At 38.7% G+C, this 27,712-nt stretch overlaps 1 protein-coding gene across 4 annotated transcripts in view; it reads left to right on the forward strand.

Moving 5' to 3' along the window:
* Positions 1-3,692: 3,692 nt before the first annotated feature.
* PPP2R3A (protein phosphatase 2 regulatory subunit B''alpha) overlaps positions 3,693-27,712 on the forward strand; it is a 218,861-nt gene continuing 194,841 nt past the window's right edge. Inside the window, exon 1 of one of the 4 annotated variants that reach the window (XM_057544894.1) lies at positions 3,693-3,830. The gene's annotated coding sequence lies outside the window, so the exon portion shown is untranslated. The remainder of the gene's footprint in view (positions 3,831-27,712) is intronic. The other 3 variants (XM_057544893.1, XM_057544895.1, XM_057544896.1) reach the window with 3 other exon arrangements.

A 27,712-nucleotide genomic window follows, 5' to 3' on the forward strand; every position in this document is an offset into this window, starting at 1 on the left:
AAGATGTTATTTCACTATCTTCTTGCTTGCATTGTTCCTAACAAGAGATCTGCTGTCATCCTTTCTTTGTTCCTCTATATATAACATGCCTCTTTTCTCCTGCTACTTTTAAGATTTTTCTCCTTATTACTGATTTTGAGTAATTTGATTTTGCTGTGCCTTCATGTGGCTTTCTTTATGGTTTTTTGTGTTTGGATGTGTTGAAATTCTTAGATCTGTGAGTATATAGTTTTCATCAATTTTGAAAATTTTAGGCCATCATTTATCCAAATATTTTTTGTCGCCATCTCTCTCCTTTGGAGACTTCATTTACATATGTTAGGCCACTTAAAATTGTCCCACAATTCACTGATTCTCTTTATGTTTTCAAAAAATTTTTTTTCCTATGTATGCTTCATTTTGGAAATTTCTATTGGTGTGACTTCAAGTTCACTAATCTTTTCTTTGGCAATATCTAATTTGCCACTAATCTATCCAGTGTATTTTTATTCAGACATTGTTGTCTTCATCTCTAGAAGTACAATTTGGGTCTTTTTATGAATCTCATGTCTCTGCTTAACTTTTTGAACATTTAAAACACAATTAGAGTAACAGTTTTAATGTCTTTATCTGCTAATACTAACATCTATGACAGTCCTGGGTTTGTTTTTGATTGATTGACTTTTCTCTTTATTATGGATTGTATTTTCCTAAATCTGATCAAGTCGCTAGTTCTATTATCTGTTTATGAGAAATACAGGGGTAGAGGAACACGTTAAACAACACCTCAGGGGTGTAATCTGTAAAGTGCAGAATGTGGAAAAATCCACAGGACCAACTGTTGATTTCTTCAGTATATAAAGTGCACAGAAAGAAAAATGTTTAAGAGTTTTCACTAAATACAATGTGATGGGAATTCCCTGGAGGTGCAGTGGTTAGGACTCCTTGCTTTTACTGTCAAGGGCCCAGGTTTGATCCCTGGTTGGGAAACTAAGATCCCACAAGCTGCTTGGTGCAGCCAAAAAATAAAATTAATTTAAATTAAAATTTAAAAATAAATACATAAAAATTAAAAAGAAGCATTATTTTTAAAAAATACGATATGAGGACCTTGTCTGAATCCTGACTTGAAGAAATAAACTATTTAAAACATTTATGAGAAAATTGGGGAAATCTGAATACTGACTAGATGTTAAGAAATCATTAATTTTTAAAGATAAATGATTTTGTTGGTTTTAAACATAGACCTTAGTTTTTAGAGATACATAGTAAAATATTTATGGGTGAAATAATACGCTGCTGTGACTTGCTTCAAAATAATCCAGGGAGGGAAAGAGAAGGTGAGGATACAGATGGAACAAATTGGCCATGGGATGGTAACTGTTAAAGCTGAGTAATGAGAGCATAGTAGTTCACATATTATTCTCTCTGCTTTTGCAATATTTGATCTTTTTCCATAATTAAAAAAAATCAGATGTTCTCTTCTCTGAAAAACTTGCCATACTGTCTCCCTACACCTAATAGAATTAATTGTGCTCAGGAATGTTCCCCTACCATCCAAATAAATTAAACTCTCATTTATTTTCAAATCGTTCTCCCTAATTCGGCCATAAACACCTTGAGAGCGAAAATGATGTCTTACTCATTTTCTATTCTTTGTTTTTCCATCACCAAACCACAGAGCTGGGATGCTCAATAAACGATGGCGAATTGGCAGCTCTCCACCCTAATTCGCCAAGGTGTTTACGATAAAGATGCCGACTCTGTCGTACTGAATTAAATTTCAAGTTAGATGTTGTGTCCTTTATAAATTCAAGTCATACTGCATATAAATGTATGCCAAAGGAGCCCAAAAAGCTCTAATGTTAAAAACTCAGGTAATGAAACTGTCAAGGCAAACCAGGAATCCAGCAGAAATTGGCAGGGTCAGCAGTACTAAAATTGTTGTATAGTTCATTGTGTACTTCCCTTCCTTACAGGTATGCATTACACTGTGACTTTTGCAAAGTCCTTCCGTCCTGCCCTGCCTTTCTCACATGACTGCTCTAAGTCTCAAGTAAGATACCCTAATGCACACGAAAGGGCTTTTTTAAAACTGGAAAGCAGTATAAGGTTTAAAGTATAATGACCTCTTTCTAAGGCATGAAGGCATCTTACAGAGCACATCATTTTAGCTATTGGAAGATCTGACCCTGGATGAAATTGTTCAGTAGGCAAAGCATGTTTTGGGTGATTATACAGTTGACCCTTGAACAACAAGGGTTTGGACTTTGCAGGTCCATTTATATGCAGATATTTTTCAATAAATATGGTACTTGGATTTTCATGTTACAGATCTTTAAATGTGGGGAAAAGTTTTGTTTGATTAGAGATTGCAGTATGTGGAGTCAAAACAACTAGGGTTTTGAGTCCTGATTCTATCCACTTTTTCAGCTTCCTGCCCTTAGGTGAGTCATTTATCAATTCCTTTGTTTTTGAGGTAAAGATAGCAGTACAGAGGACTTTCCACTGCAAGGGAGGTGGGTGGATGGTAGACGCCTGTAACCTGCCCAACTTTGTTCAAGGGTCAACTGTATATATATATATATATATATATATATATATATATATATATATATATATATTATATATTTATATATATATTTATATATATTTTTATATATTTATATATTTTTATATATAATATTTTTCTTTCCTTGAACTATAATACACACACAGCACCTATTATATGCCTGGTGCTGTGCTAGGTGCTAGTGACACAGAGTGAAGACAGCTAGGTGTCCAGGACCTATCCTTGCAGGCCACCTAATCCCTGGCTATTTTTAAGTCTTCACATACCCACCTACCTCCCACCCCTAGGTGCTCCTTACTCATGCTGTTCAATCTCCTGATTGACTTATTTATTAAGTTGTTTACATGTTTATGTATTTATTGATTTATCTTTTTAATTAAGAATTTCACTTTTTCACATTTTTCATATGTGCTCTTAGCACATGATTGTGGGCAGGTGGCCTATGAGTTCCTGTGTCAGTTACAAGGAAGGCAATTTTGGGAGGACCTTCCCAAGCTGAGTCCCCCCAGCTAGTGATGAGATTTATGTTTTAAACCAGACCATTTCACATGGTGTTAAATCTCAAGAGTGGTTATAAGGGTGTTATGTCTCAGGATAATTCATAAGTTGTACATTGGTTTTATATGGCTTTCTATATTTGTGTTATATTTAACAATAACTGTTAAAAATAAATATCTCTTCTTTCAAAATTCACACAACTTGTTCACTATATTATAATGACATGTGGCGCAGGTGCTGGCCACAGGTAGGATCGGAGTTACAGGGAATGTCTGGTCAGCGGTGAGGGCTACCTGTCCACCGCCTCTGGCCTCAGTGGAACCATCCAGTCGGCTACAGGAGGGCAAAACAACTAATGAAGATAACAACAACAACGATAACAGTAATAATAAACCAGAGAGTGAAACTCTCATCCGCCAAATCGTAGTATGCACTACGAATCGCGTCCCCGCAGGCCGGCCATACAGGGGACTGCACGGACAGCGGCCGTGGCGGCTCTTGCGGCGCCCCTGACTGCCCCCTTTCACTCTCTGGCCGGCAGAGTGGGCGGGGCCCGCTGGGAGGGGCGGAGCCTGGCGGGCGGGGAGGGGCGCCGAGCCCGCAGCAGAGGGTGGGGCTGAGGGATGGGAGGGGGTGGACGGGCGGCTGGGCGGGGCGCGCTTGGGCCTCAGCTCCTCACGCGCCGCTTTCCCAGCCCACATCCCGCGCCGCCGGGAGCCCTGGCGGCCAACGCTGTGCGCGAGCGGAGGCAGCAGCCAGAGGAGGAGCCGCGGACGCTGAGGTAAGCGTGGGGCAGCCCGCCGCGCGGCCCGGAGCCCTCGCGCCCCGCGTTCGGCCCGCGGGTTGTGGCGAGGGCGGGGGGCGGTGCGCGGAGGCCCGGGCGGGCGGGGCCGGGGCCTGAGGGCGGGGACCGGCCTGGCCCCAGGGGCCGGCGGGGTCGGCAGGGCAGCGCGGCGCTGGCCCTGCTGGCTGAGCCGCGTAAGTCGGGGTTCGAGGCGGTGCGGGCGCCGTCGCACGCCCGGCTCGGTCCCGGGCCTTGTCAGCCCGGGAGGTGTGGAAACGGCCTGCCCCGGGGACGCCCACGGAGGAGGGAAGGCGGGGGACGGCCTGGTCCCTCCCACTTTCGGGGGCTGGGGGGCCAGTTCGCCCGTACAACCCTCGGGAACTTGTTAATAGGAAAGCTTGGCAGAGAAACAAATGCCAACGTTTTGGAAGAACTGAGAGTCACGTCGTTAGGCGCTGAGCCTTTATTTTCCTTCCCCGCCCCCTGACCAACCTCGGCCCGACTTGGCCAAAGAAGGATGTGTCACCAGCTCGCGGCCTCGGGCGGGATCCCGGGCCCGGCTGGGAGCGGGAGTACCTGAAACAAAGGTAAACAGGGGTCGGGCTGACCCCGGCCTTGCCCCGCGCCCGCCGCTGGGCCGCCCCGGTGGGTCTCACTCCCGCGCCGACCCTGGCCGCCGCCTCGGAGGGGCTTTCTCCTGGGGGACCTCTCGATGGAAACCAGCTGGCCGGCCTTGGAGTTGATGTTGCATCTGAACTCTGCTATGCTCACATTATTCCCAATCCTCTGACTCTGGTAAAGCTTAAGGAAACTGTATCCAGTTTTAGTGGTCAGCAAATGTAAGGGAGGATAAATTGCTCTTTGTAAATTATAAGGTATTTTCTTATTAGGAAATGGTCTGGAAACACGAAATAAACATTTTTAACACGTAAGCAAAAAAAGAGTGATTAGTATGCCTTCCAAAATCTGAGGAAGTCTTCCTCCTCAAATCTTTTATGTACAAAACATCGCCCAAACCTTCCGTGCCAAGCATTTTTCTTTGTTCTTCGTTAGTCTCAGGCCTCAGTTTCTCATAGAGAGAGCACCCAGTCTGAGACCCTAAGAATAGCCATATACTAGAGCAGAGCGTGTGTTTCCAGCTCAGTAGGCAGCAGGCTTGTGTTACAGTAAAACACGGTTTTCTTTCTTGGTCATACTATTTTAAATTACCTCAATTTCATTTCTTCCAGGAGTATCCATGACTTTTAGTGAAAACCTTTTAAAAAATCTATAGACTAATTTATACATACAGTTTATTCACACTTATTGCATCCTGTCCTCTCTGGCAGAAGAACTTACAGCATGAGATACTTGTGGAAAAACTTGAATCTTTTCTAACTCTGGGAGCTCAGAAATTGAGGCCAGAGGAAAGAAGTTTTTTTTAAAAATGGAAAGCTTTGGAGAAGTCTTTACCAGGACCAACCTGGCTGTTGAGTTCAAAAAATAGCTTTATCTACAAATGATCTGAACTTTAAGCAGTTAAAGATTTATTTGTATTCATAAGTATTTGCATATTTTAAAATGCAGCTAACATTCTGGAGATTGAAAGGGCTATACGACTTTATCTTATTCTGACTTAATTTGGCCTTAATGTTTAGCTGAAACCACTGCCCTAAGAGAATGAAAGGTTTGTTTCAGCAAGAAGGGAATAAAGGAAATGAGTAATATTGGAGTATGGGCTACTTGAGGGGGGTACCTGTTCAAACCATAACTTTGCTTTTAAACTCTTCAGAGGCTTTGCATTACTTCTGGCAAACAGTCTACACTGATATGGTCCATGCCACCCTTCAACACACAGCTTAAAGCTTTACTTCCTCTCTGAAGTTTTTCTTGACATCCTCCTCACCCCACCTCCCCCCCCCCCAAAAAACCCCACTGCCTGGAATAGAATTGATCACCCTTTTGAGTATGACCGTCCTCTAAATTAGAGGTACCATTGACATTTTGGACCAGATAATTCTTCTGGTGGAGGCTATCCTGTGCACTATAGGATGTTTAGCAGCATTCCTGACCTCTAGTTAATAGTTACCAGTAGTCCTCCTGCATACACACAGTTGTGACAGTCAAACAGTCACACAACCCACACCACCCACACCACCCACACTCAAAAATGCCTCTAGATATTGCCAGATGTCCCCTGGGAGGGCCAAAATCACCCCCAGTTGAGAACCACTGTTCTAAAGGGACTGCTGTCTTAACACTAATGACACTGCATTGTCCTCATTTGCTTCTGTGTCATTTTGTCTACTCTGCTGGGTTTGAAGGTAAGAGCAGTCATTCATTTAACAAGCATCTGAGAGAGAGCCTACCTTGCCAGCCAGACCTTAATTTAGGTCTGGGAATACAGTGGTAAAAGCCACGGATGTGGTCTCTGCACTCCTGGACCTTACAGTCTAAAGAGAGTGACAGACACATACATGTATATTTAATTATACAGTTCCTCGTTACAATTGTGATAGATTCTGGAAGCAGTACAGGGTGCTCTGAGTATATAAAAAAGGGGTACTGACCTAGTTTGGAAACTAGGGAAGGTTTCTTTGGGAAAGAGGTAGACTGAAGAATAAATGGAAGTTACAAGGTAAAGCTTAGGGCGACTATATTCCAGGCAGAAGGAGCAGGACCTTTTCTGGGAATTCAGAGGCCAGTATGGCTGGAGGATGGAGAGTGATAGGGACCGGATGATACAAAATGAAGCTGGGAAAGTAGGCGAAGGCACGGTGAGCAGCAGTTCTAAGTCCAGCCTGCTTATCAGAATCACTAGAGGAACTTAAAACAATACTAGTGCCTGGGCCATGCTCCAGGCCCATTAGATCAGAATGTCTGCAGTGGGTCTTATTTCCTCCCCCAGCTGCCACTTTCCTCATACTTTCCAGCGGGATAACCACTGTTAGTAATTTTATGTATCATTCTAGACATTTTCTGTGGCATTCAAGCAAATGCATAGTCTTTCTTCCTGTTGTTTACACAAATGGTAGCATACTGTACACACTGTTCTGTTCCTTGTTTTGTTCTCTTAACAATGTCCTGGAAATCTTTCCATTCTAATATATAGTTTTCTTATTCTTTTGAACGACTGTATAGTATCCCATTGTATAGATACACCACAGATTATTTAATGGATCCTCTATTGAGGAACATTTAAACTGTGTTCCTCTATTGAGGGACATTTAAATTGTTTCCAATAATTTACTATAACAAATCGTACTATGCATATGCTAGTTCACATTTGTGTGAATATATCTGTAGGATAAATTCCTAGAAGTGGAATTGTTGGGTCAAATATGTACACACACACGTTTGTAAATATTTGTGGTTGTAAAAGATTACTCTGGTCATACTGTAGAGAATGGCTTGGAAATGAGTGGATGTTGGAGAAAACTGATTCTAACTAAGATTACAGTGTGTTATAAAGTGAATTGTGTCCCCCTAAAATTGCTTTTTGAAGCCCTAATCCCTAATGTGACTATATTTGAAGATAGTCTTTAGGAGGTAATTAAAGTTAAATGAGGTCATAAGGGTTGGGGCCCTAATCCAATAAAATTGGTGGCCTTATAAGAAGAGGAGGAAGGGAAGGCTATGTGCACACAGTGAGAACATAGCCATTTACAAGCCAGGAAGAGAGTCCTTACCAGAAACCAACCTTGCTGGACCTTGATCTGGGACTTCTATCCTCCAGAACTGTAAGAATATTAATTTCTGTTGTTTAAGCCACCCAGTCTATGGTATTTTATTATGGTAACCTGAGCTGGCTAATACAGTCAGCCTTTGGTATCTGCTGGGGATTGGTTCCAGGACCCCCCTGGATACCAAAATCCACGGATGCTCAAGTCCCTTATACAAGATGGCGTAGTACAGTCAGCCCTCCATATCTGCAGGTTTACATCCATGGATACAGAGGGAAAACTACACTGTGGAAAGGTAGAGAAAAACTGATAGCTGGGACCAATTTGGTAGCAGAGGAGATGGAGAGAAGTAAATGGATGCAGGGGATATATTTAGGAGGCATAATTGATAGGATTTGATGATTGATACGGTACAAGCAGTGAGGGAGAAATACGTGTATAGGATAAAGCCCAGGGTTCTCACTTACCCAGCCAGGTGAATGGTGTTACCTGAGCTAGAGAACATTGGAAGGATAAATGGTTGAGGTGGTTTAAATTACAGTTCACTTTGGGACTGATGAGAAGTGGAGATGTCACATAAGCATTTGATAATTCAAATCCAGAGCCCAGAAGGGTGTGATGGACTGGGGATATAAATATTTAGGTGTAAATTGAAGGGTGTAGATGGAATTACCCTGCACAGAGGTTGTACACCCACAGCCCAGAGCTGAATCTGGTTTACAGATGTGTGTTGTTTTTCACATACAGTGGTTTTTGTTGTTGTTGTTTAATTTTGAGTTAGTTGCCAGTAATTTAAAATCTGAAGATTTCACATGAAAATCCAGATTTTGGAGCTTTTCTTTAAAAGTGAGAAGATGTGGTACTACTGAGCTGGCTTTCCCATGTGGGAGCAGTTGATTGGAGCTCTGTCACAGCTGATCCCAGCTGCTTTCTAGTCCACCAAAGAGCCTACCACTCCCTAAAACTGATTCCTGGCCTGCTTTGTTTATTTTCTTCTCTGACTGTGTAGGCATAGGAGTGTGTGATGCCTGCTGTAGGGAGAGAGTATAGAATAGTGATTCTTATTTTGGCTACACATTGGAAACATTGAATGGTTAAAAAATACTGATGCTGAGGCCTACCTCTATTTCTCTTTCTGTTTGCTTGCTCTGAATTGCAGCCTGGGATTTTTAAAAGGTCCTCAGGTGATTCCACTGAGCAGTGGAAATTGAGAACCAACGATAGACATTAAGAAGAGATGAGGGCTCAGGCCCAGCATTTCAAAGTTGGGTCAAGGAGGGTAACCCCAGGAGAGGGATGAGAAGTGGCCAGAGGTACAGTGGAATGACACCTTGCTTGCCCTTAAGATATGCAAACTTAACCGAATATATTTGAAGGTGTTTCTAATTAGATGAAAGTGTTCTATTTTGCAGGTACACTTACTGTTGTTTTTTTTTTTGCATGCATGCATGCATGCATGCATACATATATGCTGTTCATTACTGTATAGAGTTATGCATACAAAAATCAGTTAGGCTTTACTTAATAGGCCATTTAAAGAATTTTTGAGAGTGATTTAAACTACATTCGATTTTTGTCTTAGAAGCTCACTTTCAAATTTAATTCCAGTTTAAGATGTGTCATGAAAGTCAAGGGAAGAGAGTATTTTAAAAAGAGGAGTCATCAAGTAAAGATGTAGACCTAAAATGATGTACTGAATTTAGCAAGATGGAGTCTTTGACCTTAGCAACAACCGTTTTAGATTGAAAAAGGCAGAAGCCAGATTGAAGTGGATAGAAAGTAAGGAAATGGAAATGGTGAATGTTGGAAAAATCTTTTGAGAAGTTTACCCAAAAGGGGAGTGATGAGGCAGGGGGAGGTGTCTTACATGTCTCTATGGTAGGTTCTTAGTCTGTGTTGGTTACCCAAACGCTTCTCCTGACTTTTCAGGGAGGTATCTCAGTCGTGCCTGATTACCCGTCTACCCCATTTCAGAGGGGTCTTGCTTATATTTGTTTTGGAGACTTTGTGCTTTTCACTGAGGAGATATTTTGCCAGGACCCTTGAGACTCAGATGTTGGTGATTAGGCCCTTAGTCTCTTTCTTATCTGGAAAGCCATAGAACTCCTAAGGACCAGCAGGGCTCCAGTGACCCTGACATCATCCTTTCAGTGAACTGATGAACAAAGACCAGATTGTTGGCATGTTGAAAATGGAATACTTGGCTATGTCAGGGAATATATATCCCTGTCATTCCTAGGGATAGTTTTTGCAGCTGTGTTTTTTTCTGATTAACTTGATACTGCAGTTTGGTTTTCCAGTTGCGTGTATGTAACATTTCTCATACTTTGAAATCTTTATCATTGATGGTGATTAAAGGGTATGGATATAAGTTGGAGAAGTAGGCCCTCATTGAGCTCAGAGAGAAGGAGAAGAAGAGAACACCAAACAAACTTTGGTTTCCAAAAGGTTGTATGAATGCTGTTACCTTGAAGACTTTGGATTAGACTGACTCCCTGGAGTGGGTTGTAATGCAGATGTTCACTACCAATCTGTCATTTATCCATTTCTGCCTCACTGGCAACCTTAATCTGGCACAGGAGGGTTTAAAGGTCAGTTTTACACTTCATGTTTCTAAAAGTTGTGATCTACCAGCAGAACAGAAACCACAGGGGTTGGAAAATGCCAAGGATTATTAGTGAAGAATGGTATTTATTAGTTGAAGGCATAAGCCCCATTGCTGTACTCTTTTTGCAAACAGGAGTATCATCTTGTAAGGGATTGTCCTTCATAGTTGTCATTGGTTCATCAGATAGGTGCATGATGGTTAACTTCTAAATGAAGGATGACTTTGTGACATGAATAGCAGACTTTGGTTTAAGGTTTATACTGGGAGTTTATGGTAAGAAAATATTTTGTTTAGAAACTTGTATGTGCTTAGGCAATTGTAGGAATTCTTTTATCACAAATATAGTTAGGTACTATGCCTGATGGTGATAGATGGAGGGAAAAGTTCACTGCCAAGGTTGTCCAGAGCTCCTTTGGTTTGTAAAGGAGACAGTGGTTGCATGGTAATAGGATTTAGAGTCAGTTCGTGGGTGCATGACCTTGATCTGTCAAGTGTGAGCTGTGTGACTTATTGTTTTTATTGAGTTAAAATTCACATAACATAAAATTAACCATTTAAATCATTTTAAAGTGTACAATCAATGAATCTCAATACATTCACAGTGTTGTGCAACCATCACCATTATCTAATTCCAGAACATTTTTTATCACCCCAGAAGGAAGCCGTGTACCCATTAAGCAGTTACTCCCCATCCCTTTATCCCCCTATTTCCTGGAAACCACCAGTTTGCTTTCTTTCTCTATGGAGTTGTTTATTTTGGACATTTCATATAAATGGAATCACACAAAATGTGACTTCCTGTGTCTGGCTTCTTTCATTTAGCATGATGTTTACAAGGTTCATTCATGTTGTAGCATGTGTTCCTTTCTTTGAATAATATTCATTCCTGTCTTTGACTGAATAATAATTCCACTGAAAGGATATACCACCTTTTGTTTATCCGTTTATCAGTTGATGGACATTTCAGTTGTTTACACCTTCTGGCTACTGTAGATAGTGTTGCCAAGAGCTTTCGTGTGCAAGTTTTTACTTGAATACCTGTTTCATTTCTTTTGTATATATACCTAGGAGTGGAATTGCTGGATCATATGGTGGTTCTATGTTTAACTTTTTGAGGAACCACCAAACTGTTTTCCACAGCAACTGCACCATTTTACATTTCCACTATCAGTGTTTGAAAGTTATAGTTTCTCCACGTCCTCGTCAACACTTGTTATTTTCTGGTTTTGTTTTGGTTTTGGTTATGGCCATCCTCGTGGATGTGAAGTGATATCTCACTGTGATTTTGATTTGCATTTCTCTAATGACTAATGATGTTGTGCACCTTTTAATGTGTTTGTTGGCCATTTGTATATCTTTGGAGAGATGTCTATTCAAGTTCTTTGCCTGTTTTTTAATTGGGCTGTTTGTCTTTTTTGTTGTTGAGTAGTTAAGAGTTCTTTGTATATTCTGATTACTAGACCCTTGTCAGATACCACCAAGAGTGGTATGATCCTTCAGCAACCACCAAGAGTCTTCCATTCTAGTGCATAGTGAGTCATGACATAACTAGAGGGCTGGGATCCAGCCAGTCACAGAGTCCCAGGTACAAAAGGTATTTGGATACGTTGTACCCATCCAGAATTAAAGGTATATTTTCTTGTAGAGCATGCATTTGTCAAATTCTGTTGCTATTCCTCTCAAATTTATTTATTTTTTAAATAAATTTATTTATTTGTTATTATTATTTTTTGGCTGTGTTGGGTCTTCGTTGCTGCATGCGGGCTTCCTCTAGTTGCGGCGAGAGGGGGCTACTCTTCGTTGTGGTGCGCGGGCTTCTCATTGTGGTGGCTTCTCTTTTTGCGGAGCACGGGCTCTAGGTGCGCAGGCTTCAGTAGTTGTGGCACATGGGCTCAGTAGTTGTGGCTCTCGGGCTCCAGAGTGCAGGCTCAGTAGTTGTGGCACACAGGCTTAGTGGCTCTGCGGCACGTCGGATCTTCCCGGACCATTGCTTGGATTCTTAACCACCACGCCATCAGGGAAGTCCCTCTTCTCAAATCTAGGGATAGCTGTTCTAGGTGTGTGAGTCATAGTTTTCAAAACTAAAGAGTTTTCAGGCTTTGAAGGAGAATAAAGGCAGTTCTTTTTATTGAACCAAGAATTCTCACATTTCAATGTATCAGCCTTTAAACTTCTAGAACTAAGACTATTTCCTGATTCAGTGGTTAGTGATCTTATTCACCTCAATCAACAAATATTTATTGAGTTACCACTATGTGCCTGGCACTTTGCTAGATACTAGAGATACAGTGCCTTATGATACAAGCCCAAACTCTCTCTTGACCCTGCATCCTCCTCCAAATCTGTTCCTCTCTGTTGTCTAACTCACTCAGTCCAGTTCCTTTCCACCAGTCTCTCTTGAGTCCTCTCTCTTGAGTCAGACCTTTACCCTCCACATTGCTAACTCCAGTGAGTAAGTTTTCAGTCTTTTTCTTACTTGACCTTTCAACAGCATTTTGCACAGTTGATTATTCCTTTCTTTGAAATGCTTTCTTCACTTAGCTTCCAGAGTACTACATTCTCTGCATTTCCTCCTACCTTACTGGTGATTCTTTCTCAGTCTTTTTGTTTTCATCATCTTCCTGACCTCTGAAAATTGGAGAGCTGTTTATTCCTCAAACCTCTATTCTTCCTTATCAACCCGATTTCCTTGTCATTTCACCCAGTCTCATGACCTTAAATATACACCAACTGCTACCACCAAGGACTACCAATTTTTTCTCCAAGTTAGACCTCTTCTCTGAATCTCATACTCTGATATCAAAGTGCCTACCTGACCTCTCCACTTGGATATCTAACAGACATCTCAAAACTGAACTCCTCCTCTTCCCCTCTAAAACCCACTCTTCCCACAGCCTGTCCCATCTCGGTAAACAGCAGCTCCATTCTTCCAGGAACCCAGGCCAAAAACCTTGGCAACATCTTTGACCCTCTTCTTTCTCTTTCACCCCACATTCAGTCTATCAGCAAACCCTCTTGGCTCTACATTCAGAATGTATCAGAATTGGTCACATCCCAATATCTCTACTGCTTCTACCTTGTCCAGACCACCATTGTATCTCACCTAGATTACTGTCATCGCCTCTTTTTCCCTGCTTCTGTCCTTGCTCTCCTAGCAGCTAGAGGGACCCTGTTAAAAGTAAGTTCTCTGATCAGAGGCTTTACACTTACCTACAAGACCCTACATATCTAAACCCCCTTTTACTTCCCTGACCTCATCTCCTGCTACTCTCCCCTGTGCTTACTTTGTCCCAGTCACAAATGGTTCTTGTTCTTCCTTCAACAAAGCAGCTACATCCCTGCCTCAAGACCTTTGCTTTCCCCTAATATCTACAAAGCTCCTTCTCTCAGGTCTTTGTTAAAGTTCATTTTCCCCAGCACTCCCTTCCCTTTCAAACTCTTCTTCCCAGATCTCTCAATAATCTGGGTGTTCCTCCCATCCCCCCCAAGACTGAGCACTGAGGCTGTTTCTCTCCTGTGCCCCCGTATGTTTATTCATCTTTAAGCTTTATTTTGAACTGAGTCCCTCCAGTTTTGTTTTGTTTTAAGCAGTTTGAAAACTGCTTGTCTGTGAGGTTAGAAATAAAAAGCAGAGATTAGTGTCTGTGAATGGGTATGTCATTAAGGACTTAGAAATCATAGCAAAGGCACACTGAGCCCTTCCATTTCGTGATCACAGGCATAGTCCCTGTTTCACAGCCTTGAGGATGGAGCCCTGGAATGCTCCTGCTATGAGTACTGATGAACACAGCACTCCTGCCAACGCCAAGCCCCAAGCACTGTGGCTCAGGTGTCAGCATTTTGTCTTTTCTCAGCATGGTACATCTTAGCAATCTTGGCATTCTCCTCACATTCTAGTTGGTACCTCTTTCCCATGGCAGGCCCTGCTCAGTGAGTGGAGGTTCACTCAGTGTTGGCAGCAGTATTGGAATCCATGTATTAAAGGCAGTTAAGGGTTCCACATAATGAAGAGAGTGTGTTGATTCTACTGTGAAATGCCTCATACTGAAAAGATAAGGGCAACAGATCATGTCCAATGACGGTCTCTCTGGATAGCAGGTTGAGAGGCTTCCTCTGGGTCATTGTTTCTCAGCTTGTCTATAAACCTGCAGGCCTTCATGAGGGCATTCTGGCGGGATCATGTTATTAAAGGCTGGAATGGTGTCTGTTTTGATTCATTATTTTAAAAGACAATGCATTATTTCTAATGAGTTTTTAACCAAACAAGTATTATATAAATATGTTCTTGCCTCTACTCTTTTCCTAGATGAGCTAATTTCCTAGATGCCAAATAAGTAGATAAATAAAAAATGTAATTTCAGAGAGTGGTAATAGTGCTATGAAGAAAATTAAGTAGGGCTATTCCCCTGATGATGAACACTTGAGTTGTTTCCAGTTTTTCCTCTTTTAAACATTACTGCAATGAACATCCTTGTACTTATGCAAATGTGTGAATGTTTATATTGTTTAAACAACTGAAAGATGCAATTACTGGGTCATATAGTCATATAATCAAAATTTTAATAGATAATGCCAAATTGGTCCCCAAGGTATCTATACTAATATTATGTAACTATATAATATGTAATATAATTAAAAGCAGTAATGTGTTCATGTTTTTTAATAAATAAAATATTTTTATTACTTTATTACTTTTAGTTACACTAGGAATATAGAATACATTCTCTTTGTTAAAAAAAAAATTTAACAGAGGACAAAAATCCTCATGCCTTCACCAACTTGAAAATTTTTGCCTCTCTCAAAAGTTTTTTAAACTCCTCTCTCCTTGTTTTAATTTTTATTTCCATGTGGTTGAGCATCTTTTCTAGTTTTTGACCATTTGTATTTCTTTTTTTCTTTTCTATTTGGATTGCATAGCAAAGACTGCTGGTTACCTCCTGTGATCCATTCTTCCTTCATCTTTAGTAATAGGAACCCCAGCTTTTAGCCAGGTCCATTGCTGCCCATCCAGAAGACTATATTCTTTGGCTTCCTTGGAGCTAAGTATAACTATGTAAGTTTTAGCTAAAATACATAAGCAGAAGGGTTTGATATGACTTTCTGAAGTCTCCTTCAAGAGAGGAGGCTCTCCCTCATCCCTTCACACATTCTATTTATTGGAACACAGATGTAATGACTTGAGCTCTAACAGCCATCCTAGACTATGAGGACCATGGTGGTAGCTCAGTGAGCCAGAAAGTCTGGGTCTCTGAGCATTTGGTCAAGCTGCTGCACCAGCCCTCAACTTCTTTTGCATAAGAGAAATTTTTTTTTTTAATTTTTTTTTTAAAGATTTGATGAAAGTTCATAATAATGCAGTTGACAAGAAAATTAGTTATTTCTGAGATATACATTTTAAAGTAATAACTAGGATTATTACTTATAACATTATACCAGAACATATAAGATTTTTAGAAGTTTCCTGTAATGTCTGAAACATTTATATTAACATATTTCCATACATATTTCCATACAAATACAAATATAAGATTTTTAGAAATTTCATGTAATGTCTGAAACATTTATATTAACATATTTCCATACATATTTCCATACAAATACAAATATAACATTTTTAGAAATTTCATGTAATGTCTGAAACATTTATATTAACATATTTCCATACAAATAACCCAATGAAAGTTTAGTATTAGTTGTTTTGTTTGTTTTTTTATACTGCAGGTTCTTATTAGGCATCAGTTTTATACACATCAGTGTATACATGTCAATCCCAATCGCCCAATTCAGCACACCACCATCCCCACCTCACCGCAGTTTTCCCCCCTTGGTGTCCATATGTCCATCTCTACATCTGTGTCTCAACTTCTGCCCTGCAAACTGGCTCATCTGTACCATTTTTCTAGGTTCCACATACATGCATTAATATACGATATTTGTTTTTCTCTTTCTGACTTACTTCACTCTGTATGACAGTCTCTAGATCCATCCACGTCTCAACAAATGACTCAATTTCGTTCCTTTTTATGGCTGAGTAATATTCCATTGTATATATGTACCACAACTTCTTTATCCATTCGTCTGTTGATGGGCATTTAGGTTGCTTCCATGACCTGGCTATTGTAAATAGTGCTGCAATGAACATTCGGGTGCATGTGTCCTTTTGAATTACGGTTTTCTCTGGGTATATGCCCAGTAGTGGGATTGCTGGGTCATATGGTAATTCTATTTTTAGTTTTTTAAGGAACCTCCATATTGTTCTCCATAGTGGCTGTATCAATTTACATTCCCACCAACAGTGCAAGAGGGTTCCCTTTTCTCCACACCCTCTCCAGCATTTGTTGTTTGTAGATTTTCTGATGATGCCCATTCTAACAGGAGTGAGGTGATACCTCATTGTAGTTTTGATTTGCATTTCTCTAATAATTAGTGATGTTGAGCATCTTTTCATGTGCTTCGTGGCTGTCTGTATGTCTTCTTTGGAGAAATGTCTATTTAGGTCTTCTGCCCATTTTTGGATTGGGGTGTTTGTTTCTTTGATATTGAGCTGAATGAGCTGTTTATATATTTTGGAGATTAATCCTTTGTCAGTTGATTCATTTGCAAATATTTTCTCCCATTCTGAGGGTTGTCTTTTTGTCTTGTTTATGGTTTCCTTTGCTGTGCAAAAGCTTTGTAGTTTCATTAGGTCCCACTTGTTTATTTTTGTTTTTATTTCCATTACTCTAGGAGGTGGATCAAAAAAGATCTTGCTGTGATTTATGTCAAAGAGTGTTCTTCCTATGTTTTCCTCTAAGAGTTTTATAGTGTCCAGTCTTATATTTAGGTCTCTAATCCATTTTGAGTTTATTTTTGTGTATGGTGTTAGGGAGTATTCTAATTTCATTCTTTTACATGTAGCTGTCCAGTTTTCCCAGCACCACTTATTGAAGAGACTGTCTTTTCTCCATTGTATATCTTTGCCTCCTTTGTCATAGATTAGTTGACCATAGGTGCGTGGGTTAATCTCTGGGCTTTCTATCTTGTTCCATTGATCTATGTTTCTGTTTTTGTGCCAGTACCATATTGTCTTGATTACTGTAGCTTTGTAGTATAGTCTGAAGTCAGGGAGTCTGATTCCTCCAGCTCCATTTTTTTGCCTCAAGACTGCTTTGGCTATTCGGGGTCTTTTGTGTCTCCATACAAATTTTAAGATGATTTGTTCTAGCTCCGTAAAAAATGCCATTGGTAATTTGATAGGGATTGCATTGAATCTGTAGATTGCTTTGGGTAGTATACTCATTTTCACAATGTTGATTCTTCCAATCCAAGAACATGGTATATCTCTCCATCTATTTGTATCATCTTTAATTTCTTTCATCAGTGTCTTATAGTTTTCTGCATACAGGTCTTTTGTCTCCCTAGGTAGGTTTATTCCTAGGTATTTTATTTTTTTTGTTGCAATGGTAAATGGGAGTGTTTCCATAATTTCTCTTTCAGATTTTTCATCATTAGTGTATAGGAATACAAGAGATTTCTGTGCATTAATTTTGTAACCTGCAACTTTACCATATTCATTAATTAGCTCTAGCAGTTTTCTGGTGGCAGTTTTAGGATTCTCTATGTATAGTATCATGTCATCCGCAAACAGTGACAGTTTTACTTCTTCTTTTCCAATTTGTATTCCTTTTATTTCTTTTTCTTCTCTGATTGCCGTGGCTAGGACTTCCAGAACTATGTTGAATAATAGTGGTGAGAGTGGACATCCTTGTCTCGTTCCTGATCTTAGAGGAAATGCTTTCAGTTTTTCACCATTGAGAATGATGTTTGCTGTGGGTTTGTCATATATGGCCTTTATTATGTTGAGGTAGGTTCCCTCTATGCCCACTTTCTGGAGAGTTTTTATCAGAAATGGGTGTTGAATTTTGTCAAAAGCTTTTTCTGCATCTATTGAGATGATCATATGGTTTTTATTCTTCAATTTGTTAATATGGTGTATCACATTGATTGATTTGTGTATATTGAAGAATCCTTGCATCCCTGGGATAAATCCCACTTGATCGTGGTGTATGATCCTTTTAATGTGTTGTTGGATTCTGTTTGCTAGTATTTTGTTGAGGATTTTTGCATCTATATTCATCAGTGATATTGGTCTGTAATTTTCTTTTTTTGTAGTGTCTTTGTCTGGTTTTGGTATCAGGGTGATGGTGGCCTCATAGAATGAGTTTGGGAGTGTTCCTTCTTCTGCAATTTTTTGGAAGAGTTTGAGAAGGATGGGTGTTAGCTCTTCTCTAAATGTTTGATAGAATTCACCTGTGAAGCCATCTGGTCCTGGACTTTTGTTTGTTGGAAGATTTTTAATCACAGTTTCAATTTCATTACTTGTGATTGGTCTGTTGATATTTTCTGTTTCTTCCTTATTCAGTCTTGGAAGGTTATACCTTTCTAAGAATTTGTCCATTTCTTCCAGGTTGTCCATTTTATTGGCATAAAGTTGCTTGTAGTAGTCCTTAAGATGTTTTGTATTTCTGCAGTGTCTGTTGTAACTTCTCCTTTTTCGTTTCTGATTTTATTGATTTGAGTCCTCTCCCTCTTTTTCTTGATGAGTCTGGCTAATGGCTTATCAATTTTGTTTATCTTCTCAAAGAACCAACTTTTAGTTTTATTGATCTTTGCTATTGTTTTATTTGTTTCTATTTCATTTATTTCTGCTCTGATCTTTATGATTTCTTTCCTTCTGCTAACTTTGGGTTTTGTTTGTTCTTCTTTCTCTAGTTTCTTTAGAAGTAAGGTTAGATTGTTTACTTGAGATTTTTCTTGTTTCTTTAGGTAGGCTTGTATAGCTATAAACTTCCCTCTTAGAACCGCTTTTGCTGCATCCCATAGGTTTTGGGTCGTCGTGTTTTCATTGTCATTTGTCTCTAGGTATTTTTTTATTTCCTGTTTGATTTCTTCAGTGATCTCTTGGTTATTTAGTAACGTATTGTTTAGCCTCCATGTGTTTGTCTTTTTTACGTTTTTTTCCCTGTAATTCATTTCTAATCTCATAGCGTTGTGGTCAGAAAAGATGCTTGATATGATTTCAATTTTCTTAAATTTACTGAGGCTTGATTTGTGACCCAAGATGTGATCTATCCTGGAGAATGTTCCGTGCGCACTTGAGAAGAACGTGTAATCTGCCGTTTTTGGATGGAATGTCCTATATATATCAATTAAATCTATCTGGTCTATTGTGTCATTTAAAGCTTGTGTTTCCTTATTTATTTTCATTTTGGATGATCTGTCCATTGGTGTAAGTGAGGTGTTAAAGTCCCCCACTATTATTGTGTTACTGTCGATTTCCTCTTTTATAGCTGTTAGCAGTTGCCTTATGTATTGAGGTGCTCCTATGTTGGGTGCATATATATTTATAATTGTTATATCTTCTTCTTGGATTGATCCCTGGATCATTATGTAGTGTCCTTCCTTGTCTCTTGTAACATTCTTTATTTTAAAGTCTATTTTATCTGATATGAGTATAGCTACTCCAGCTTTCTTTTGATTTCCATTTGCATGGAATATCTTTTTCCATCCCCTCACTTTCAGTCTGTATGTGTCCCTAGGTCTGAAGTGGGTCTCTTGTAGACAGCATATATATGGGTCTTGTTTTTGTATCCATTCAGCCAGTCTATGTCTTTTGGTTGGGGCATTTAATCCATTCACGTTTAAGGTAATTATCGATATGTATGTTCCTATGACCATTTTCTTAATTGTTTTGGGTTTGTTTTTGTAGGTCCTTTTCTTCTCTTGTGTTTCCCACTTAGAGAAGTTCCTTTAGCATTTGTTGTAGAGCTGGTTTGGTGGTACTGAATTCTCTTAGCTTTTGCTTGTCTGTAAAGCTTTTGATTTCTCCATCGAATCTGAATGAGATCCTTGCCGGGTAGAGTAATCTTGGTTGAAGGTTCTTCCCTTTCATCACTTTAAGTATATCATGCCACTCCCTTCTGGCTTGCAGAGTTTCTGCTGAGAAATCAGCTGTTAACCTTATGGGAGTTCCCTTGTATGTTATTTGTCGTTTTTCCCTTGCTGCTTTCAGTAATTTTTCTTTGTCTTTAATTTTTGCCACTTTGATTACTATGTGTCTCGGCGTGTTTCTCCTTGGGTTTATTCTGTATGGGACTCTCTGCGCTTCCTGGACTTGGGTGGCTATTTCCTTTCCCATGTTAGGGAAGTTTTCGACTATAATCTCTTCAAATATTTTCTCTGGTCCTTTCTCTCTCTCTTCTCCTTCTGGGACCCCTATAATGCGAATGTTGTTGCGTTTAATGTTGTCACAGAGGTCTCTTAGGCTGTCTTCATTTCTTTTCATTCTTTTTTCTTTAGTCTGTTCTGCAGCAGTGAATTCCACCATTCTGTCTTCCAGGTCACTTATCCGTTCTTCTGCCTCAGTTATTCTGCTATTGATTCCTTCTAGTGTAGTTTTCATTTCAGTTATTGTATTGGTCATCTCTGTTTGTTTGTTCTTTAATTCTTCTAGGTCTTTGTTAATCATTTCTTGCATCTTCTCAATCTTTGCCTCCATTCTTATTCCAAGGTCCTGGATCATCTTCACTATCATTATTCTGAATTCTTTTTCTGGAAGGTTGCCTATCTCCACTTCATTTAGTTGTTTTTCTGGGGTTTTTTCTTGTTCCTTCATCTGGTACATAGCCCTCTGCCTTTTCATCTTCTCTGTCTTTCTGTCTGCATAAGAGAAATTTAACTTCTGTTTTGTTTAAGCACTCTTATTTTTGTTTTTTCCTGTTATATGCAGCATAACAAATACTTTTTATTTATTTATAGGAGTTCTTTGGCTTCTAGATACTCATTCTTTGTTTATGAAAATGGTACATTTTCATCCAATCTGTTGTAGTCCTCTCCCTTTGTTAGTAATGGTTTTTAATTTTGATGTCAGATTTACCTATCTTTGCTTTCATGGCTTTTGACTTTACTTTTTTTTTTTTACTAACTTTTTTTTAACTAACTTTTTAATGGATGTCTTTCCTGCCTTAAGATATAAACATAGTATCTTACATTTTCTTATACTTTTATATAAAATTTAAGTCTTTAATTCATCTGGAATTTATTTTTGTGAATAGTGTAAGGGAGGAATCTTGTTCAGTTGGCTATCCATTTGAATAATAATTTTTCTAATAAGTGGCATGTCAGATTATCAGTTAATAGATTCTCATATATGTATAGGTTGGTTTTAGGACTCTATTTAGTTCCATTGATCTTTGCTTCTGTGCCATTAACACACTTTTAATTACTATAGCTTGATAATAAATTGTGATTTTTGGTAGGTAAGGTCTTCTTTCTCTGTTCTTTTTAAAAATATTAAGCATCTATAGCACAATATTTATTAAACATATGTAAGATGTAAAGCATAGCAGTACAATGAACACTTGTTACCCACTGCTCAGTTTAAGGAAAAAATATTGCTACTACTTTGTCTTTGTGCCCCCCACCCCAAGGTTCTCTTGACTCTTCTTTCACATTTCCTCTTCCTTGTGAAATTTTAGAATTAGCTTATAAATTGATCATAGAATCAATTCATATAATTGAAGGCAATAATAGTTTCTGTATCAGTAATTGCTTTTTGGAAATTAATAAACTGATTATTTAAATGTTTTTCCCATTTAAAAAGCAACTTGGGTTGTTTCCATGTCTTAGCTATTATAAAGCTTCAGTGAACATGGGAGTGCAGATACCTTTTCAAGTTAGTGTTTTCATTTCTTTCAGATACATACCCAGAAGTGGAATTGCTGGATCATATGGTAGTTCTATTTTTAATCTTTTGAGGAACCTCCATATTGTTTTCCATAGGGACTGTACCAATTTACTTTACCTTGCACAAGGGTTCCCCTTTCTCCACATCCTGGCCAATGCTTACTACTTGTTGTCTTCCTGATAATAGCCATTCTAACAGGTGTGAAGTGATAACTCATTGTGGTTTTGATTTATATTCCTCTGATGATGAGTGATGTTGAGCACCTTTTATTCCTAGGTATTTTATTCTTTTTAATGCAAGTGTAAATGCTACTGTTTTCTTAATTTCTCATTCTGATGGCTCATTGTTAGCATGTAGAAGTGCAGCTGATTTTTGTATATTGATTTTGTATCCTACAAGTTTACTGAATTTGTTTATTAGTCCTGACAGTTTTTTAGTAGAGTTTATAGAGTTTTCTATATGTAATACCATGTCGTCTGTAAATATAATTTTATTTCTTCCTTTCTGATTTGGATTCCTTTATTTCTTTTTCTTCCTAATTACTCTGGCTAGGACTTCAAATACTATGTTGAATAAATGTAGTAAGAGTGGGTCTCCTTGTCTTGTTCCCAATATTAGAGGAAAAGCTTTCAGCTTTTCACTGTTGAATCTCATGCTAGCTGTGAGCTTGTCATATATGGCCTCTCTTATGTTGAGGTATATTTTCTCTATTCCCAGTTTGTTGAGAGTTTTTATCATGAATGGATTGTGATTTTTGGCAAATGCTTTTTCTGCATTTATTGAGATGATCATATGCTTTTTACCCTTCATTTAGTTAATGCAGTGTGTCATGTTGATTGATTTGTGGGTGTTGAGCCATCCTTGCATTCCTGGAATAGATTCCACTTGACCATGGTATATGATTCTTTTACTGTATTGTTGATTTCAATTTGCTGATATTTTGTTAAGGATTTTCATCTCATCTTTGTTCATCAAGGATATTGGCATGCAATTTTCTTTTCTTATAGTGTTGTTGTCTGGTTGAATTAAGGGTAATGCTGGCCTCATAAAATGAGTTTGACCCACGTACCTATGGTCCCCTAATTTATGACAAAAGAGGCAAGAATATACAATGGAGAAAAGACAGTCTCTTCAACAAGTGGTGCTGGGAAAACTGGACAGCTACATATAAAAGAATGAAATTGGACAGCTACATATAAAAGAATGAAATTAGAACACTCCCTAACACCATACACAAAAATAAACTCAAAATGGATTAAAGACCTAAATGTAAGGCCAGACACTATAAAACTCTTAGAGGAAAACATAGGCAGAACATTCTTTGACATAAATGACAGCAAGATCTTTTTTGATCCACCTCCTAGAGTAATGAAAATAAAAACAAAAATAAACAAATGGGATCTAATTAAACTTAAAAGCTTTTGCACAGCAAAGGAAACCATAAACAAAACAAAAAGACAACCCTCAAAATGGGAGAAAATATTTGCAAATGATGCAACTGACAAGGGATTAATCTCTAAAACATACAAACAGCTCATGCAGCTCAATATCAAAAAAAGGAAATAACCCAATCAAAAAACGGGTGGTGGGGCTTCCCTGGTGGCGCAGTGGTTGAGAATCTGCCTGCCAATGCAGGGGACACAGGTTTGAGCCCTGGTCTGGGAAGATCCCACATGCCGCAGAGCAACTAGGCCCGTGAGCCACAATTACTGAGCCTGTGCGTCTGGAGCCTGTGCTCCGCAACAAGAGAGACCGCGATAATGAGAGGCCCGCGCACCGTGATGAAGAGTGGCCCCCACTTGCCGCAACTAGAGAAAGCCCTCGCACAGAAACTAAGACCCAACACAGCCATAAATAATAAATAAATAAATAAGTAAATAATTTTTTAAAAAATGGGTGGAAGATCTAAATAGACTTTTCTCCAAAGACATACAGATGGCCTAAAAGCACGTGAAACAATGTTCAACATCACTAATTATTAGAGAAATGCACATCAAAACTACAATGAGGTATCACCTCACACCGGTCAGAATGGCCATCATCAAAAATATCTACAAACAGTAAATGCTGGAGAGGGTGTGGAGAAAAGAACCCTCCTACACTGTTGGTGGGAATGTAAATTGGTACAGCCACTATGGAGAACAGTATGGAAGTTGTTTAAAAAACTAAAAATAGAACTACCATATGACCCAGCAATCCCACTACTGGGCATATACCCGGAGAAAACCGTAATTCGAAAAGATACATGCACCCCACCTCAGTGTTCATTGCAGCACTGTTTACAATAGCCAAGTCATGGAAGCAACCTAAATGCCCATCAACAGAGGAATGGGTAAACAAGATGTGGTACATATGTAAAATGGAATATTACTCAGCCATAAAAAAGAACAAAATAATGCCATTTGCAGCAACATGGACGGACCTAGAGTTGTCATAATGAGTGAAGCAAGTCAGACAGAGAAAGACAAGTATATGATACCACTTATATGTGGAATCTAAAAAAAAAAGGGTACAAATGAACTTATTTACAAAACAGAAGTAGAGTCACAGATGTAGAGAACAAACTTATGGTTACCAGGGAGTGGGGGTGGGGAGGGATAAATTGGGAGATTGGGATTGACATATATACACTACCATATATAAAATAGATAAGTAATAACGACCTACTCTATACCACAGGGAACTCTACTCAATAATCTGTAATGGCCTATATGGGAAAAGAATCTTAAAAAGAGTGGATATATGTATATTTATAACTAATTCACTTTGCTGTACACCTGAAACTAACACAACATTGTAAATCAACTATACTCTAATAAAAATTTTTAAAAATAATAAAATAAAATGAGTTTGGAAGTATTCCCTCCTCTTCTACTGTTTGGAAGAGTTTAAGAAGGACCATTATACTGTTTTTAAGTGTTGTTCTTAGTTTTAAGTATAGTTTAATTTGTACTCATAATGGACTGTTGGTTAAAGATGGAACATGTGTGAAACACATGTCAAGATATCATAGATTAATGAGGAGCATGAAAAATGATAGTTCTGCAAAACTATTTCAAGATGCTCTTTATGAAATACTTAATTTGCATTCATCTGATCAAAATTTTTATGAAATATCAAGATGTTTCTAATACTTAAAAAACTACATGATTAAAGGAAGCTGGGTGAAGGGTATAAGGGAATTCTCTGTATTCTCTTTGCAGTTCTTCTGGAAATCTATAATTAACTCAAAATAAAAAGGTTTTTTTAATCATTTAAAATATAAAAACATTAGCCAGGCATGCCTTAGTTTAAAGTCATGTGTATTCATACATGCATATAGTTGGCATTTGCTATTTCCTATTCTTAAAGCTACTCTAGAGAAAATAATTTCAGGTTGGTTAACCAAATACAAATAGCAAGGTAAAGATACTGTACTGAATATCATGAAACATAGAAGGGGTCTAATCAAATTCAGATGATTTCATTTCTAAAATGAATCGTCAATTGAGAGGCTCCATGTGGTATGAAATAAGAGGTTTGCTCTAAAAAGAATTCATTTTCAACTTACTGTACAACTAGTGTTATAGATAGATGGATGTTTATTTTATTATAATTGATCATACTCTGTTTAGGTGCTTCAGATTCTAAAAAGGAAAGATTTAAATACTTGAAAATATGAAAAAGAAAAAATATGCAGGGTTATTCTGTCCAACTGGCTTTTTGTTTATTGGTGATAAAGATCTACAGTGTATGTTTGCTGAGAACTTCTCTCAAAGAGCAACATGAAACCGTTTCTTCTACCTTGATTAAACTGAACCTCCAGGGCTTCCCTGGTGGTGCAGTGGTTAAGAATACGCCTGCCAATGCAGGGGACATGGGTTTGAGCCCTGGTCCGGGAAGATCCCACATGCCACGGAGCAACTAAGCCGGGCACCACAACTACTGAGCCTGCGCTCTAGAGCCCACAGACCACGACTATTGAAGCCTGCACGCCTAGAGCCCGTGCTCCGCAACAAGGGAAGCCACCGCAATGAGAAGTCCGCGCACCGCAACAAAGAGTAGCCCCCGCTCACCACAACTAGAGAAAGCCCGCACATAGCAACAAAGACCCAAGTCAGACAAAAATAAATAAATAAATTTATTTAAAAAACAAAAAAAACTAAACCTCCAAATTATCAAAATAAGAGTTGATTTTTATAAGCTCAAAATGGAAGAATTCCAAATATCAGGTTTTTAACGTTTGTTTGTTTTGGATGCTATAATGTGGATTAAATCTCAGCCTACATTTCAATATACATTTGGTGCCAAGTCCATTTTTTTAATTTAATTTTTATTTTATATTAGAGTACAGTTGATTTACAATGTTCTGTTAGTTTCAGGTATACAGCAAAGTGATGCCGTTATACATATACATATATCCATTCTTTTTTAGATTCTTTTCCCATACAGGTTATTAAAAAATATTGAGTAGAGTTCCCTGTGCTATACAGTAGGTCCTTGGTGATTATCTATTTTATATATAGTAGTGTGTGTATGTTAATCCCAGACTCCTAATTTATCCCTCCCTGCACCTTTCCCCTTTGGTAACCATAAGTTTGTTTTCGAAGTCTGTGAGTCTGTTTCTGTTTTGTAAATAAATTCATTTGTATGTTTTTTTTAGATTCCACATATAAGTGATATCATAGGATATTTGTCTTTCTCTGTTTGACTTACTTTACTTAGTATGATAATATCTAGGTCCATCCATGTTGCTGCAAATGGCATTTCATTCTTTTTTATGGCTGAGTAATATTCCATTTTATATATGTACCACATCTTCTTTATCCATTCCTCTGTTGATGGACATTTAGGTTGCATCCATGTCTTGACTATTATAAATAGTGCTGCAATGAACATTGGGCTGCGTGTACCTTTTTGAACTATGGTTTTCTCAGGATATTGGTTGTAAATCCATCTTTTAATTTTTTGACAATTTTATTTGACAACATGTGATTTTCTTTACATGATAAAACAGTTCATCTACTGTGAGTAGAAGTCAAAATTTGTCCTTAAATATTATCAGTATAATTAAAACTTTGCCACATGAGCTTTATAATAAAGCTTTAATAATATGCTGAACTAAGATGAAATTTTTTTTTTTTTATGGATTGAGAAACTGATTGGAAATTGAATGCAAACTAAGACCACTTGACTGTTACTGAAATGAATAGCCCAGTTTGCTTTTTTTTTTTAAAGAAATTCACGTTCTTTTATTTATTTATTTATGACTGTGTTGAGTCTTCATTTCTGTGCGAGGGCTTTCTCTAGTTGCGGCAAGTGGGGACCACTCTTCATTGTGGTGCGCGGGCCTCTCACCATCGCGGCCTCTCTTGTTGCGGAGCACAGGCTCCAGACGCGCAGGCTCAGTAATTGTGGCTCACGGGCCCAGTTGCTCCGTGGCATGTGGGATCTTCCCAGACCAGGGCTCGAACCCGTGTCCCCTGCATTGGCAGGCAGATTCTCAACCACTGAGCCACCAGGGAAGCCCAAGATGAAATATTTTTACTTAAAACTCCTTTATCTTGTGTCATAAGAAATTTTTTAAAATAATTTTTTAAATTCCTAAGGAGGTTCACAGTATTATTTTTAAAAAACATTCATTGTTCAAGAAAGGTTGGGAAACACTGATCTGCATTGTAGACCTGATCACTGAAATTGTACTGATTGATGTCAGATTGGGCCTGTATCCAGAATGGCCAGCCTGGAAAAGACAGGTACCATCCTCAGAATGTAGGGACAGGATGTGTCATGGGATGAGGCCCTTTAACTGAAGAGCACAAAATTGCCACTCACTTTCAGAAGGGTAATGATTTCCCCCTTTCAATATATGTTGTCGCTTTGGTCTTAAAAGTAGGCAGATGGA

The sequence above is a fragment of the Balaenoptera acutorostrata genome, chromosome 4, assembly GCF_949987535.1.
Source record: "Balaenoptera acutorostrata chromosome 4, mBalAcu1.1, whole genome shotgun sequence".
In the NCBI taxonomy this organism is placed as follows: Eukaryota; Metazoa; Chordata; class Mammalia; order Artiodactyla; family Balaenopteridae; genus Balaenoptera; species Balaenoptera acutorostrata.